This window comes from Hippocampus bargibanti, linkage group LG05, assembly GCF_051943395.1.
Source record: "Hippocampus bargibanti isolate YZ-2025 linkage group LG05, ASM5194339v1, whole genome shotgun sequence".
Taxonomy (NCBI): Eukaryota; Metazoa; Chordata; class Actinopteri; order Syngnathiformes; family Syngnathidae; genus Hippocampus; species Hippocampus bargibanti.
In genome coordinates, this window is record NC_142738.1 from 9,121,497 (window position 1) to 9,137,381 (window position 15,885).

The 15,885-nt window shown below is 38.6% G+C and overlaps 1 long non-coding RNA gene across 1 annotated transcript in view; it reads left to right on the forward strand.

Moving 5' to 3' along the window:
• The window catches only part of LOC148897794 (uncharacterized), an 18,765-nt gene extending 3,489 nt beyond the window's left edge, over nt 1-15,276 (forward strand). The window contains exons 3-4 of the long non-coding RNA XR_016114956.1: nt 13,090-13,187; nt 14,962-15,276. This is a non-coding gene — a long non-coding RNA (uncharacterized LOC148897794). The remainder of the gene's footprint in view (nt 1-13,089; nt 13,188-14,961) is intronic.
• The last annotated feature ends 609 nt before the right edge of the window (nt 15,277-15,885 follow it).

Here is a 15,885-nt window from a genome sequence, read left to right on the forward strand (position 1 = left end):
AAAATCTGCACATGCAAGATGGATGTGGTATTTGCATGTTTCACATCTCCACGTTTTTAATTATGAGATGAAAATTTCTGCCCAGCCTGTCTAAAGTAATTGCTTTCAAAATTGGAGGTTTGCCAAAATATCCCACAGGAGCTAATTGAGGGTAGCAAGTGCTGATGAGTTTGTCTGATCATATGGACTTGTACGATTGCATATTTTATGTATGAATGTGCGTGCTTGTGTGTGTGTGTGTGTGTGTGTGTTGGAGGTGTGTGGTTACAGATTGCATTCACAGATTATGATCATAGTGTGTTTTTCATACATGTGTATGAACATAAATATGGCAAATCAGCAATATCAGCTGTAGGCAGGTCTAATGCTCAAGGACAAAGACACGTGTCAGTCTATGAGCAGAATATATACCGTATTTTCCGGTGTATAAGGCGGAGACCCAAAAGCCTTGATTTCTTTCAAAAGATGACCCTGCGCCTTGTACACAGGTGTGCTTTACATGTGAAGTAATATTGAGCCACAACAGGTCTGTCAGCAGCCACCGATTCCATTACCCCCTCTAGAAGAAATTGTGCATAACCCCTGCCTCCAGTTTAGCGTCTTATAATGTGGTGTGCCTTAACTCATTCACTGCCAGACATGTGCAAATATCTGTCCACTCCAGTGGCAGGGTTTTTGTCGTTGTCACATGAATTCCAGGACCCATACAATATTGAGTTTTAGGACTACATAATCATTTAATACAGCGTTAGAAACCTTAGACAGTCTTCTTTCATCAGAAAAATAGTTAATTCCTAAATTATATGGGTCTGGATTTATATGAGCTTGAAATGAGGGCCGCTGTCCAAATTCGGTAATGGCGCTCTATGTCATATTTTCAACTCCCGAATAAATTTGTCAATGGCTGTGAGTGAGTTAAATATAGAAACAACCACATTCAAAGAGAGGTGGTTCTCCCATCCTGGTCTTGCTGCTTGATTGGTCCTGATAAATAATGAGGTCGCAGAGTGAGTCTGCAGATGTCTGTTCACAGAGGTTTGACATTCACATTTTTTTCTGCCGAAATGAGTCTGAGACAGACGCCTTACCAGCAGCGGCGTGTCACATCCTCCCTGCTCAGTCCCAAAAAAATGTTACAAATAACATAAAGTGAATTTCAAAGGAAATGACCATCCCAATCTGAAAATATTGACAGACATGTTAGGTAAATATTGTCAAGCCATAACTCTATCATCTAAAAAAAAGACTTCCTGGTAATTTTTATGAGTGAGTGTCGATGGAATATTTTTGACTGGCAAATACAAACCCAAATAAAAAAGTTGAGATGTTTTGCAAATCAATTTCCACCTATATTTCATTTTACGCACTACAAAGACAAGATACAGTCAGTCTGGAAAGAATTCAGAACGCTTCACTTTTCCTTCATTTCAATGGACTCCCAATAAGCTGTAGAATCAACTAAACGTTGATCAGTGGAAGCAGGATGAACCAGAGCTCATTTTTGGTGATTTTTATTTATTTTATTTTTTTAATAAATGTTCAAAACTCTACCCAAAACTTCTTTCATGGTGTCATCATGTATTTTGTGTAGAAAAAAATAGAATGTATTCCTTTTTTCAATAGGGCTGTAACATCATAAAATGCGGGAAAATGAAGCATTTTGAATACTTTCCGGACTGGCTGTATTTATCGTTTAAACTGATAAACTTTATTGTTTCAGACAAATAATCATTAACTATGATTTTTATGGCTACAACGCTTTCCAAACAAGCTAGAACGAGGTCATGCTTACCCCACTGTGTTACGTCACCTTTCTTTCACAATATTCAATTGGGAACTGAGTATACTAATTGTTGAAGCTTTGTCCTCTCCGTTGTCATATTTTACGTTTCTTAATGTCCCATGTTTTCAATGGAAGCTTCCCTGTGACTCCTGTACGTCACTATAAATAAATTGCAGTGATTGCTCTGAAGACTGGGAGGTGGTCATCAGGGGGATTTATTTAAAAGAAAAACAGCAAAAAAAGGCTTTGTCCCAAATGGCTGAGCGGACAGGAATGCGAGTGTGTTCTCATCTCTGTCAATCCCATTGAGACATTGCCGTCGCGCTGCAAAGGTCCCCCGCAAAGATCAGTCATGCTGGCCTCCATTAGCGAAAAGGCTGCTCTCCGCATGTCGCCGCATGAACAAAGAGCCGGTTCATCTGACACCGGAATGAGGCTGCCAGCCGCCATAAATCAGATTTTAAGTCAACATAGGTTTATGTCTAAATAACATAGATGGGAAATTCTTGAACTGGTGCCGATAGAGTTGGAAGAAATAATTGAGAAAAAATCTGATATAGTACACTACCTGTACATTACAATTAGGAAGTTATATTATTGAACAGGGTGTTATATCATAAAGGGTATTATTTACAGGGTATACTTTCATAGGTATTTCCCCCGACCCTTACATAAAAAAGACAATAATTGCAATTATTTGCTAAATTTGATATATACTGTATTTTCTGGACTATAAGGTGCAGCGGATAATAAAGTGCACCGTCAATGAATGACATACAGTGATACCTCTGCTCACGAACTTAATTGGTTCCCAGTAAGTGTGTGTAAGGCGAAAAGTTCGTCTGCCAAACATTTATTGCCCATAAGAAACCATTAAAAATGAGAATGATCCATTCCCGAGTCCCCATCAAACATAATTTTCTTCTAAATACGCCTACAAACTACACAAACTATACCTCATTTTATGTATGATAAATGTGCTATTGTCCTATGTGATGGTCGTTGATGTAGTTGCCTCTTGATATCCGAGAGAAGTTGCCGAGCTTTCTCTTCGTTAATACCCTCACTCACACTGTCCCCTGCCAGCTGCTTTTTATTAATCCAAATCAACAGATGTTTTTCAACCCCTTCTATTGCCTGAGACTGTTGATGAGACAGCACAGAAACACCGTTAGGCACACACAAATGAGAAAACTGACATGATACAGTATATGAGATGACATTTTTCATGAGTTGATTGTTTTTCTTTATCTATACACAGTATAATGAAAACAAAAAGCTGAAATAGCATTGGGAATCAAAATATTTTTTTAAAATTTGGGAATTGTCATGTGCCAAAACGATAGCAACAAATCAACTTTGAATTTTGGAATTGAACAAGTGAAATAAAGAAAACAATATTCAAAATTATCGAGACGCATCTGCAGAAATTAACATCCGCAAGAAGAGCCAGCAGTATTGCAGTAAATCATGTATCAATAAATCAATAAATACAGAGACTGCGACTGAAATAAATTAATTTAGCATCCATCAAAAAAAACTACCAACAATGGATTGAGAAGTATGTAAATGTGAATATAATACTGTATTTCTACAATGTATAAGGCACACCGGATTCTAAAGTGCACATTCAATGAATAAAATATTTTAAAAGTTATTCCCATACAGGGCGCACTGGATTATAAAGCGCATGATCAACTTTTGAAAAAAAAAATAAGGCTTTTAGGTGTGCCTTATAGTGTAGAAAATACGGATTTCCTTTGATGGAACTTCTCATTGTCCGTGACATCATCACATTGATTCCTACAATGGACATCAGACCCACGAGTGACTCGTATTTCCCAGTGAGGTGACACGATAATCTCGTCATGGAAACCCAGGGGGTGTGGCATAGGCTTGCAGTACTTCCTGTCATATCTGAGTTCCACCTTCTTGGTTTTCAGTATCATACTCCTTGTGGTTTGATTCAGACAACTCTTTTTCATTATGTGATTATCTTGCTGAGCTCAAGCAGTGACTCGGTGCTTTGGCACGTAACCAAGCACCTCACCTCATTCGGGTATTGACAGGCAACACGTGATTCTGAAATGAACTGAAATTTAATATTGTTCATTTCATTCGTAAAAGGATAGTTTGGAATCTGATTTTTGATGGACTTCTGATGGACTTTATGAAATTGCCCAATTCGCAGCTCAATTTTTTGCAGATTTTGGACACTTTAAGTCATTTTTATTGGTGTTTTGCATTTGAATAAAAATATATACTGCGCGTTTTGGGTATTTTAGATGCTATAAAACGTTTTTCTGATGTCAGTTAGGAAACAAAAAAATGGTGTCGGTTTTCCTTTAATTAAAAAAATGTCATCATTCTTTTTATTATTTTTATGTTCTTGTTCACACCTCATCTTACTAACCACACGGCTGCCCGCTAACCCACATTTTGGTTTTATCATCATAAAACTGCTTCTGCAAGCAAGAATTGAATTGTTAACATTTTTCACTTTGAGTAAGCACGGCCAGCATCTATCAGTCTTCACTTGTCGTCGTGGTAACTATCAGTCTCATCTCTCTAAGCGCTTGTGGACACGCTGCTGGACAATTTAATATCGCCCGGCTTCATTTAGACGGCGATTAAGTACAAGTCATGCAAATAATCTGCAGTGATTTGCATCTCCGCTGCAGACAATGATCGATGCTCCATTGTCCCGACTCGCGCGTGTGTGTGTGTGTGTGTGTGTGTGTGTGTGTGTGTGTGTGTGTGTGCGCGTGTGTGTGTGTGTGTGTGTGTGTGTGTGTGTGTGTGTGTGTGTGTGTGTGTGTGTGTGTGTGTGTGTGTGTGTGTGTGTGTGTGTGTGTGTGTGTGTGTGTGTGTGAGAGTGTGTGGCTGTGTGTGCGAGTGCTGTTCATCCCGTTTTTTTTTTTTTTGTTTGTTTGTTTTTGTTTTTTGGAACTTACATTCTTGGTTAAACCACATTTAAAGGATATAAGAACATGGCTCAATTTCTGTTGCCATTATTGACTCTTCTCCTGTGCTGAGATGACTTGAGATTGACAGGTTGAATCCGAGAAAACCTCAGCTCCACGTAATTGCTCAGGGTCAGAAGGCAGCAAACAGATGTAAACCTCCATATCCCATACCTTTTCTCTGCTTTCTCTTCCCCCCACACCTTGTTCTTATAACATAGCTTGCTGAGAATTACTTTAGAGTCTTTTCCGCAAGTGATTGAGCCAGTGATGTGATACGGCAGCACTAGGATCATATAGTTATTTTTTTTTCCATCAAATCCCAAAACCAAACTCAATACTTTCTGGGATTAACTGTCACTGCTTGACATCTTTATATCTAAATACACCGATATGTATAAACACACAACAATTGTGTGTAATTGTGTCAAAAAGTAAAATAAAGCATGTGTTGCTCCTGTAGTACAAGAAAATTAACAGTGCTACATCTTTAACGTGCCGTTAAAATGTTCAAGTCAAATCACATAAATCAACTGAATATAGATCAATACCCAGGTTGCATATTGTAGTCAAGGATGAGCTCATGAGAATTGATGGTACGTATTTGTCTTGTAAATACCGTTGAATCTATGTTGTCCTACGGGTGGCCTTTGTGTGACTGTAAAGTACTTTGGAATATATGTTTTTTTGGGAAGAAGAAGAAAATTTTATTGGCCTGCTTGCATGTTTGTCAACTACAGGTAACAGCCGACTTACGACCGGCGCGACATACGACCACGACCACTATTTTTAACATTTCAAGAGGGGGAGTTTGCGAGTCATTTAGCCTCCGAGTCTCCATTCAACATTTTGAATGGATTTCGACTTACGACCATTTTGACTTGCGACCCTTTGGTCGGAACGGAACTCGGTCGTAAGTCGGATGTTACCTGTATTTTTGGACAGATTTCTATCTTGATTCATATCTTGAGAAATATCAAATTGTGTCCTCAAACGTTAATGTTGATATGTCACAAATTTAAGTCATTCACTGCCAGATGATGTGCAAAAATGTGTCCACTCCAGTGCCAGGGTTTTTGTCATTGTTACTTGAATTCCAGGACCCACAGAATATTGTGTTTTAGGACTACAAAAAACATTCAATTCGGCATAAGAAACCTTAGACTCTCTTCTTTCATCAGAAAAAAAAGAGTTAATTCCTAAATTATATGGGTCTGGAGTTGTATGAGCTTGAAATGAGGGCAGATGTACAAAATACAGTACAATGCATACATACATATATTGATTTATATAGCGCATTAACAACAACTGGAGCTGTAACAAAACGCTAACATGGACAAAAGGCAAATGCTGCCCCCTCATGGGAGGGAAAAACATTGCTATTTGCAAATTTCCCCATTATGGGATGACTAAAGGCTTTTCTGATTCTGACCAGCACTTTATCTGCACTCCTCCCTCCCCCACAAGAAAAAAAAAAACCGTGACAAATTCGGGAATAGCACTCCACGTCATGTTTTTCAATCTTGAATAAATTCGGGAATGGCAGTGAATGAGTTTAAAAAAACAACAGCACCTTATGTATTTTACTTTGTCATTTATTACTATTTCTTTGTAAAATTATGACACTTGCACATGGACGTCCAAAATATTTTTTACAATATATAATCACCCAAAAGACATGCACAATAAGTAAAAAATAATTGTGCTCACTATATCATTATTTTGGGGGGGCATTTTACAAAAAAAAAATATATAGATTTTTTGAAAAAAAAAGTATCATCTCCCATCATAACCGTTGAAACCCGGCAACTGGGGTCGTGCCTGGCAACAGCAGGATGTGCAGGGGAATGTTGATTTCATGCGGTACTGAGGAAGACCTTGCGGTGAAGAAGAATGCGGCTTCATTGTGCAGCGCTAATTATCCAGACGACTTCCATCAAGAAGCAGGCAGAGCTACTTGTTCAAGGTTGACATCTGATGGGATTGACGCATCATGTTCTTGAAACCTGTTGAAAAGCTGCAGCATGTGTTGTGAAATAGCCTGTTGCTTAGGAACAAGTATGACTTCATGCATGCATAAGAGCAGGCTTTGTTCAGGTCTTGGATCACCAATTCTTTACTCTATCAGTTTTATTTTATTTTTTTGCAGTACTTGAACTTTCATCCTGAACTGCCAATCCAAATTAAAATGCTTGTGACACGATTTAAGTGTGTAGCCAAACAAAGCAGGAGCAGTAATGTAATTGTGTTAGAATTGAGCACTCAGAAAACATGTTATTTTTCATTTTTCACACACTTAGAATATTGACACTGACGTGCGAAAACACATTCTTAGGTTATTTTGACTGGTATGGTGAGGTGTCATAAGATGGCACCCCATGTATTTTTTAAATACACTGGTCGTGTTTGGTTACATTATGCCTTCATCTGAATGTTTCTATCCAAGTTTTGTAACTTATTTTGTCTGACGGTGTGCGAGAAATGGAATACACCCTTGATTGGTGTACAGCCATTTTCAGGACACAAATGTATTGAAAGGCGTTTATAAATGATTTTTTTTTATTATTATTATTATTATTATTATTATTATTATTATTATTATTATTATTATTAAAATGTTACCGTTCACACCGATGAACAATTTTGTGTCTTCAAATAATCATTAAAAAAATGTATAAATAAAACGCATTGTCTCAACTCATCCAGTGCCATTCACAAATTTATTCAGGAATTAAAAATATGACACGGAGCGCCATTCACAAATTGTTGTTTTTTTTTTTTTCATGCTTGGGTGCCGATAAAGCGCTGGCAATGGCCTCTGGCAATGTTTTTTCTTTTCCACAAAGGGGCAGCATTTCCTTCTTTCCATGTTAGTGCTTTGTTGCAGCTTTAGCTGTTGTTAAAGCGCTATATAATCCTTCGTTCCATCTTAAACTCTAATAATAATAATAATCATAATAATAATGCATTTTGTTTCTAAGCGCATTTCTTGCTTGGGTGCCGATAAAGCGCTGGCCAGACCTCTGCCGATGTTATATGGGGGCTGCATTTCCTTTCTTTGCATTTCCCTTTTCACGCTTTGTTCCAGCTTCAGCTTTTGTTAAAGCGCTATATAATCCAATATGTATGTATTGCATTGTATTTTGGACAGCTGCCCTCATTTCAAGCTCATATAACTCTAGACCCATATAATTTAGGAATTAACTCTTTTTTTTCTGATGAAAGAAGAGAGTCTAAGGTTTCTTACACTGTACTGAATATTTATGTAGTCCGAAAACTCAGTATTCTGTGGGTCATGGAATTCAAGTAACAATGACAAAAATCCTTGCACTGGAGTGGACACGATTTTGGAAGCTCATGAATGATTAATTGTAGTTGTAATTTCAAAGGTTAGGTAATTTGTAATGGCATTGGAAAACATTTTTTTAAATAATAATAATAATAATAATAATAATAATACATTTCATTGATAAGTACCTTTCAAAACTCTCAAGGTCACTTTACAGTTACAGGATATTTTATGTGTGACATCTGCCACTCAGTTGTCATGAAATGCGTGACAATAACGGTATTTTGTTCAATTTTAGTAAACAAAAGATTTTGGTTGGTGTTTCACATTTCAAGATCTCCCTCCCCCATCTGTACCTTTTGTCTCTGAGAGCTGCGGTTTGGTGTTCGAAGCCCAGAAGCGCGGGGCAGATGCCTGTTTGGCCTGCCCCCTCTCGTCTCCTCAAAGCTGCTGGCAGATAAAATATTTATGACTTATATGGCTTGAAAACCTCACATTCCATTTGAAGTGCTGCAGCTACTCGGATGCTGCCCCCACTGATGGCAAACTGCCTCTGCCATTTTCTTTCGACCAGCACTCTCCCCCTGCGAATCAAGGTGTGAGGAATCAAGGTCTGCTTTTCACTCTTCAAGGACAGATTTGGGGTAGTCGGGGGGGCTCCATGTATGAACGTGACAATCCATCAGGAGAGCGAATTGATGTCCCAAAATCTATACATGCAACGCAGTGTCATTAAATCTAGTCATTTTGTTTAGATCTAAAAGGGTCTTGCAGTGTAATTTGGTCATAAAAATATATATTCATGACCTCGTGCACTTTAAGAAGTGTCTGAATGTCCTACATACTACACTGCTACTATTCTAATTCTGTCTTAAATGACTTAACATGGAAAAAAGGGGAAACAGTGCCAGATGTCATGTCCAGCACTTTATCTGCACCCAAACAAGAAAAAACAAAACCTGAACAAATTCGGGAACGGCGCTGTACATTGTATTTTTAATTCCCAGATACGTTTGTGAATGGCAGTGAATGAGTTAATAGAAGGTGAATGAGAAACAAAAATGTGCTGAGGGTAAAAGCTTCCCGTCATGGATTGCTGTCCCTTTACCGTAAGCAGCCGGTGAAGCAGGGAAAGAGGCTGCAAATTTAATGACCTTTTTTTTTCTCCTCCCTCTCTGGCACTTTTGATCATCTGGGTTCACAGTGTGTCAAAATTAATGCATTCTGAGGCTGGCATCCGTGTTTTAAGCAATTGTTGTTACCGTAAACGGGCTGGTCATAAATGACTGCCAAGGATGAACTACTAATCTATTTTTCCACTCACGTACCCCGGCAGATGTCTTTAAAATTTGATCAGTGCGAGGCAGAGTATCCCCAAAAAAATAAAAAAAACAAAGACTTCTGTTACTCTGTCATAAGGTGATTCAATTAATAGTAAAAATGAGTCCAAAGGATCTATCCCCCTTCAAAATTAAAAAAATAATAAATATGTAAATAAATAATTAAATAAAATAAATAAGTCCAAACTACCTAGTGTATTGTAGTAATGCGTAAAATTACAAATATTTTTTTAAATCACGCAACAATATAAAAAATATGAAATCGAAATATACAAAATAAAATATTTATTTGAGGCCATATTTTATATAATCTAAATAATAAATAAATAATCATAGTAAATTCACTTTGGTGCTGTGAAATGTAAATTTCTCCACTGCAAGACTAATAAAGGCAAATCCAAATCCAAATACAGTAAAGTCTCGTTATATCGATATCGGTTATATCGATAGTGCCGCTTATTACGATACTATTTTCATTTCCCTTGCACATTTCTAGTCTTTTTATGTATAATTAGTACCGTTTAGTACGATACCCGGTTATGACGATAATCCGGTTATTACGGTGCTCCTTTTCATCCCCCGCCGGCCATTTTTGTTGTTTATATCGATATATCCGTCGCGCCATTGGTCAACTTGGTCACGTGTCTTGTTACGTGGGCCTCCATCGGTCGCGCCATTGGTCGACTTGGTCACATGAGCCGCCATCGGTCGCGCTATTGGTCAACTTGGTCACGTGTCTTGGTTACGTGTCACGCCATCAGTCGCGCCATTGGTCGACTTGGTCAGGTGACTTGGTTACGTGTCACGCCATCAGTCGCGCCATTGGTCGACTTGGTCAGGTGACTTGGTTACGTGCCCAGCACCCGTGTAGCAGAGCCATTTTCATTTTCAGACGCTAGCTCGTGTGTAGCAGACGAGATTGAAGTGTTTGTGTTAAAAGTTAAAAATGGGAAGCAGAAGAAGATTGATGACTTTTTTAAATTGTATACATAATACAGTAAGATGTAAGCGTTGCAGTTTCCCTGTTGTGTTATGTACATGCCCACTGTACTGTATATGAATGCAATCGTTTTTTTGCAACAATGTTTCTTGTTTTGTCTGCTGAAGCGCGATGATTTTGAAAATTATTAACATTCCATACTGTGTATTAAAGGACAGCCGATGTCACTTTTTATTCAAATGCAAATAAAAATGACTTCACGCCAAGACGTCTTGCATTGCTTGTGAATCCAAACAATGGCTTCAGATTCGGATAATATGCTTTCTTGTTACACATCCAGTTATGAATATGTTTCAAATACACTGTAGTTCTGAAGATTAAAGCATACATGTTTACAATCATTAAAGAATTATATGTGCCATTTTGAGGCAACATTGGGGGAACATCTCACCCAAAAAAAAGGGAGCTAATGGCCAGCTCCGTTTCTTATATGGCGCTTGGCTGACCTCTTTTGGCGGCTTTTGTTTAATGCAGTTCGGCGCAGGATCGGATATATCGATAGTCCCGGTTATATCGATATTTTTTCGGACTCCCTTGAATATCGATATAACGAGACTTTACTGTAATAACAAGATAAATAATAACAAATAATAAGTAATAACAAACTAAACAAAATTATGGAAAATAAAGGGGTTTGAATGAAAATCCTACATTTTTGTTAATCTCCATCCAGCACCACCAGGTGAATTTCGTTGAGTATATTTTTTACTCTAAAAAGACTATTTTGTCTACATATTTAGTGTACAAGACTAAAATATTCAACTTTTCATCCAAAATTCCAAGTGAATATTACAAGGGTAATATTTTGACGATATGTGACTTGCATGAATTAAAAAAAAAACACTCAAGGAACAATTCCAAATGATAACTCGAGCACATTAACTCATTCACTGCCAGAAATGTGCAAAAATGTGTCACTCATCATACAATACATTGTCACTCGAATTCCCGGACCCACAGAATATTGTGTTTTCGGACTACATAAACATTCAATGCAGCGTAAGAAACGTTAGGCTCTCTTCTTTCATCAGAAAAAAAGTGTTAATTCCTAACTTTTATGGGTCTGCAGTTATATGATCTTGAAATGGGGGCAGCTGTCCTAAATACATACATATTAGTTTATATAGCGCTTTTACAACATCTGAAGCTGGAACAAAGCGCGAACATGGAGAAAAGTGAAATGATGCCCTCCTGTGGAAAATAAAAAAAAAATCATTGTCAGAGGCTATGTGAATCAAACCTCTGAAGATGGAGGATACTGATTCGCTCTGGCGACCCCTTGAAGGGAAAAGCCGAAAGGAAAAGAAAAAGAGGCCACGACCAGTGCTTTATCGGTACCCAAGCATGAAAAAAACAAAACCCGAACAAATTCGGGAATGGCGCTCTACGTCATAGTTTCAATTCCCGAATAAATTTGTGAATGGCAGTGAATGAGTTAATCAGCCTAGCCGCTCCTACCAAAAGTGAAACGAAACTGATTTTTTTTTACCTTGATTCATTGATGCCCGGTCTATTTATTCATGCTGGCCAGTTCAGATTGAGCAGTGACAAGCACATTTCTTCAATAGATTAAGGGCATCATGATGTCACAAGGGCATTTGAGCACCAATCTGTATGACTGGAAGCAGGTGGCACGTTTCTTGCGTTCCCCCCGCTAAGAGGGATTATAGGCCTCTGATGGGAAAGGGATCATATTTGATTAGCGCGTTCGAAAAGGGTTATGTGATTAGCTTGGCATTTTGAGCTGCACTCCTTGTTTCATTGCAATTGTGATTCATAAGGTTTTGCCGAAGAATCACAAATTGCTTTGCGACATTTTTGACTCCTGTGGAATGCAGTTTGAATTAGCTTCTGATAAATACTTGTGAATAAAGGGAAAAAAGACTCACTTTAATCTCATTTGGTAGGCTCATTCGGCTTGATAACTGCCAGTTTGAAAGTCGACTGAGAATTATGTTTGAAAAAGCATAATTTTTGTTTGTTTTTGGGTCTTGCTTTTTTTATAGTAATAATATAATAATATAATACTGTAATACATTTCATTCATGAGCACCTTTCAAAACTCTCTAGGTCACTTTACAGTCACAGGATCGTTTTTTTCTGTGGGTGAGCAGCGGCAGCCACATGCGCCAGCGTTCACTCAACCCGGAATAACTCAAACACATAGAAAGTTAGCTAGCTAATAGATAACTAATAGATAACTAATAGATAGCTAGCTAGTTCTATAACTAATAGATAGCAAATATATGGCTAGCTAGGTAGCCAGCTAGATAGATAGCTAGGTAGCCAGCTCGATAGTTAACTAGATAGCTAGCTAGATAGTTGAAGTGAGCAACATGGTGTGAACAGGGAAGGAACCATTGTCGATATTGTACACATCCACGAAAGGAGTACAAAAAGAAAAGTTGGAAAATTAGGCAAAAGAGTCTCATAAGAGAAAAAAAACAAGATTTTAGGACAATGAAGTCTTAACAACGCAAGGAAAGAAAATTGTGAATAAAGTTGTAAAGTATGATTACAGGGTGATATCAGAAAGTATTATTCGTTTAAGTTTAAATGTCATCATCTCTTACGATGGCTTTTCTTTTTAATTTTCTCGTAACCTTCGAATTTATATGGTTGTGCAGCTAGCTCTATTTCATGTTGTGGCTAACTTGTGTATGATTTGGTTATTCTTTGTGATTTGTAGCATAATTACACAATACGCTTTACAGGGAGAAAACATTTCACAGAAAATCTCAGCTGCCATGGGTGTAGGAGTCAGGAGTGAGCTGTTGCCAACACCAACCCACGCACAGCACTCTCCCAAGAGGTGAGACTCTCCATTGAGTTCCCAGAGCTGCAGGCCTTTAGGGAGGTTGAGCAGTCAGAGTGCAACATGGAAAAAATAACATCAAATTCAGCTTCACTTTGTACGTTCAATGCAAAGGGTAAAGTTGACCTGAAAAAAGAAAAAAACATCCGTCTGGGTCCATCTTTGACAAACCTGTTTTTGTTAGGTGTCGCCAGTTCACTCATTCGAAGATTCCAAAATAAATGTTGTGTTATGGCATTGGATAATTCACAATCCACGCTGAAATGTTTCCTTTGTTGCGTTTTTGGATACAATTGTCAGCAAAATGTCATTCTCAATCACTGGATTTTAATATCACATTAAAAAAAATAAAGTGCACCGCCGCTAATTGCTCGGTTCATTCATGCGATGTGGTTTCTGCCTGAAAAGTGACAGAATAATTCTACCGTAGTCTCCCATAGCACTCTTATTGAGCCTGGCAGTGACAGCAGAAAATGTGAAGGGAATGCTGATGACCAAGGCAGAGCAATTTTTCCCGAATCCTCTTCGCTTTTGTTCACAAGGCTGCTGCATACGCCTATCATATGGATAACTCCTCCCTTTTGCGGCAAGGCCACATCATTGGTGGGCCGCAAAGTCATATGAAACCATTCGGCGGCCCAACTGTTGCTAAGGTCCTTTTGAATAGCTAGTCGGCCATCCCGGCTTTGTATCCGCCTCTTAAGTTCTGGGAGATGACATGGAATGTGTGAAAATCTCAGCATTTGTCAATTTTTCATCATCATTTCCCAGACAACATGATGACCAACACTGTCCAACGTCGATGGCTGCAAGCAGCGTGCCTTAATGGGCTTTGACCCACAACGGGTCGGTCCTCCTTTGATTCGACTTCTTTCATATGGTCGACCTAACGACAATGGGCGGACATTCTGCCTGTAGATAGAGCCGTTTCACAGTAATAAAGATCGATAATACGAAATATAAAATGATTAAAATGACACTAAAAGTGATAAGATTTATAAATGAACTGTCAACATTTTGGTATATAATAGTCTTCAATAGAAAACGTTGCTTAAAAACAACAGATTGACATCGTATACTATCCTGTTTTAAAGGAGATGCCAGCGTGTCGTCATTAGTTATGATCACGTGATCCTCGCGTCAGCCATTTTGAATGCTTTTCGATTTATGACCGTTTGACTTAAGACCGTTTTGTCGGAACGGAACCCGGTCGTAACTCAGGTGTTACCTGTGTGTGTGTGTGTGTGTGTGTGTGTGTGTGTGTGTGTGTGTGTGTGTGTGTGTGTGTGTGTGTGTGTGTGTGTGTGTGTGTGTGTGTGTGTGTGTGTGTGTGTGTGTGTGCGTGCGTGCGTGCGTGCGTGCGTGTGTGTGTGTGTGTGTGCGTGCGTGTGTGTGTGTGTGTGTGTGTGTGTCTTTGTATTCTCATATTATTATTTTTTTGTTTGTTTTGTTCTTTTGACTTCAAGATGGCGCCGCGAAAGTGGCTAATGTTGAATATGTATTGTATTGTATACAGTATATACATCAGTATATATATATATATATATATCTGAGAGAGAGATACAGGTGACATACGCACACACACATGCAAACACACACACCCAAATGCACACACACACACACACACACACGCACACGCACACACACACACACACACACACGCACACACACACGACACACACGAAATGAGGCTGATTACCTCCACCATCCTAAACTCCACTGCAAGGTGTATTGCCTTTGACTTCACTCTTTGAGGAGACCTTTTTTTTAGATTTGGGATCACCTTGGCTTAGACCACACATCATCATCCTCATCCTCACCATCGCTGACTGTAGCGAGTAGATTGAGAGCCGCTGGCCCTGTCTGTGAAAGCGGGGGAGGCTCATCATGGTGTCTGACTGTCTGGATGCAGCAGCGTGAGGCTGGTCTGCCTGGGACTGTGGATATTGAGTTGGAAGGAGCGCCCCGGGCACCGTTCATCAAAAAGAAGCCTTTTCTACTTTGGGAATAGGCATGAATAATCCATGCTTTCTTTACCCTTTCCAGTGTATCTATGTGTAACCCATTAAATTTGCTGTTGCCTTTACCCGGAAAATTCTCTCACTCTATTTGTTTTTATTCATTCTTTCCTACATTCTTGTTTATTCAGACCAAAAAAGAAAATGAGAGATCTGCGGCATCATGAACTTTTTGATGATATATGGAAAGATCTCTTTGTTTTTATTACACAGCATACCATCGATATAGTATGTGTGTAGGTTCATCTGTTTGCCCAAATGTTAATTTTCATATTTAATAATTGAATGCCATTTTCATAGAATATATCTCTTGTAACGTGATTCACTGTCCGAATAGGATACAATATTGAAAACACCCTCTAGCTGATCATAGGATCATGAATGTTCAAATGATATTTGACGAAATGTACCAGTGGAGTTTGGAACTGGATGTTTCAGCAGCTCCACATTGTTATGCTGCGTGTCAAGAACACACTTTATGGATAGATTGTGCTTCGGGGGGACTTGGTAGTTTGACATTTTTTATGATGGTTGTAAACATTGATTTGTGTGTTGTTGTTTATGAAGTACCCTCCTGAGACCCTTGAGTTATAATCACTGTATGTCAAGTCCCTGCTTATATGAATTTAGATTTTTCATTTGAAATCTCAAAAGACAGACATCAGCGCCTCTCGCCT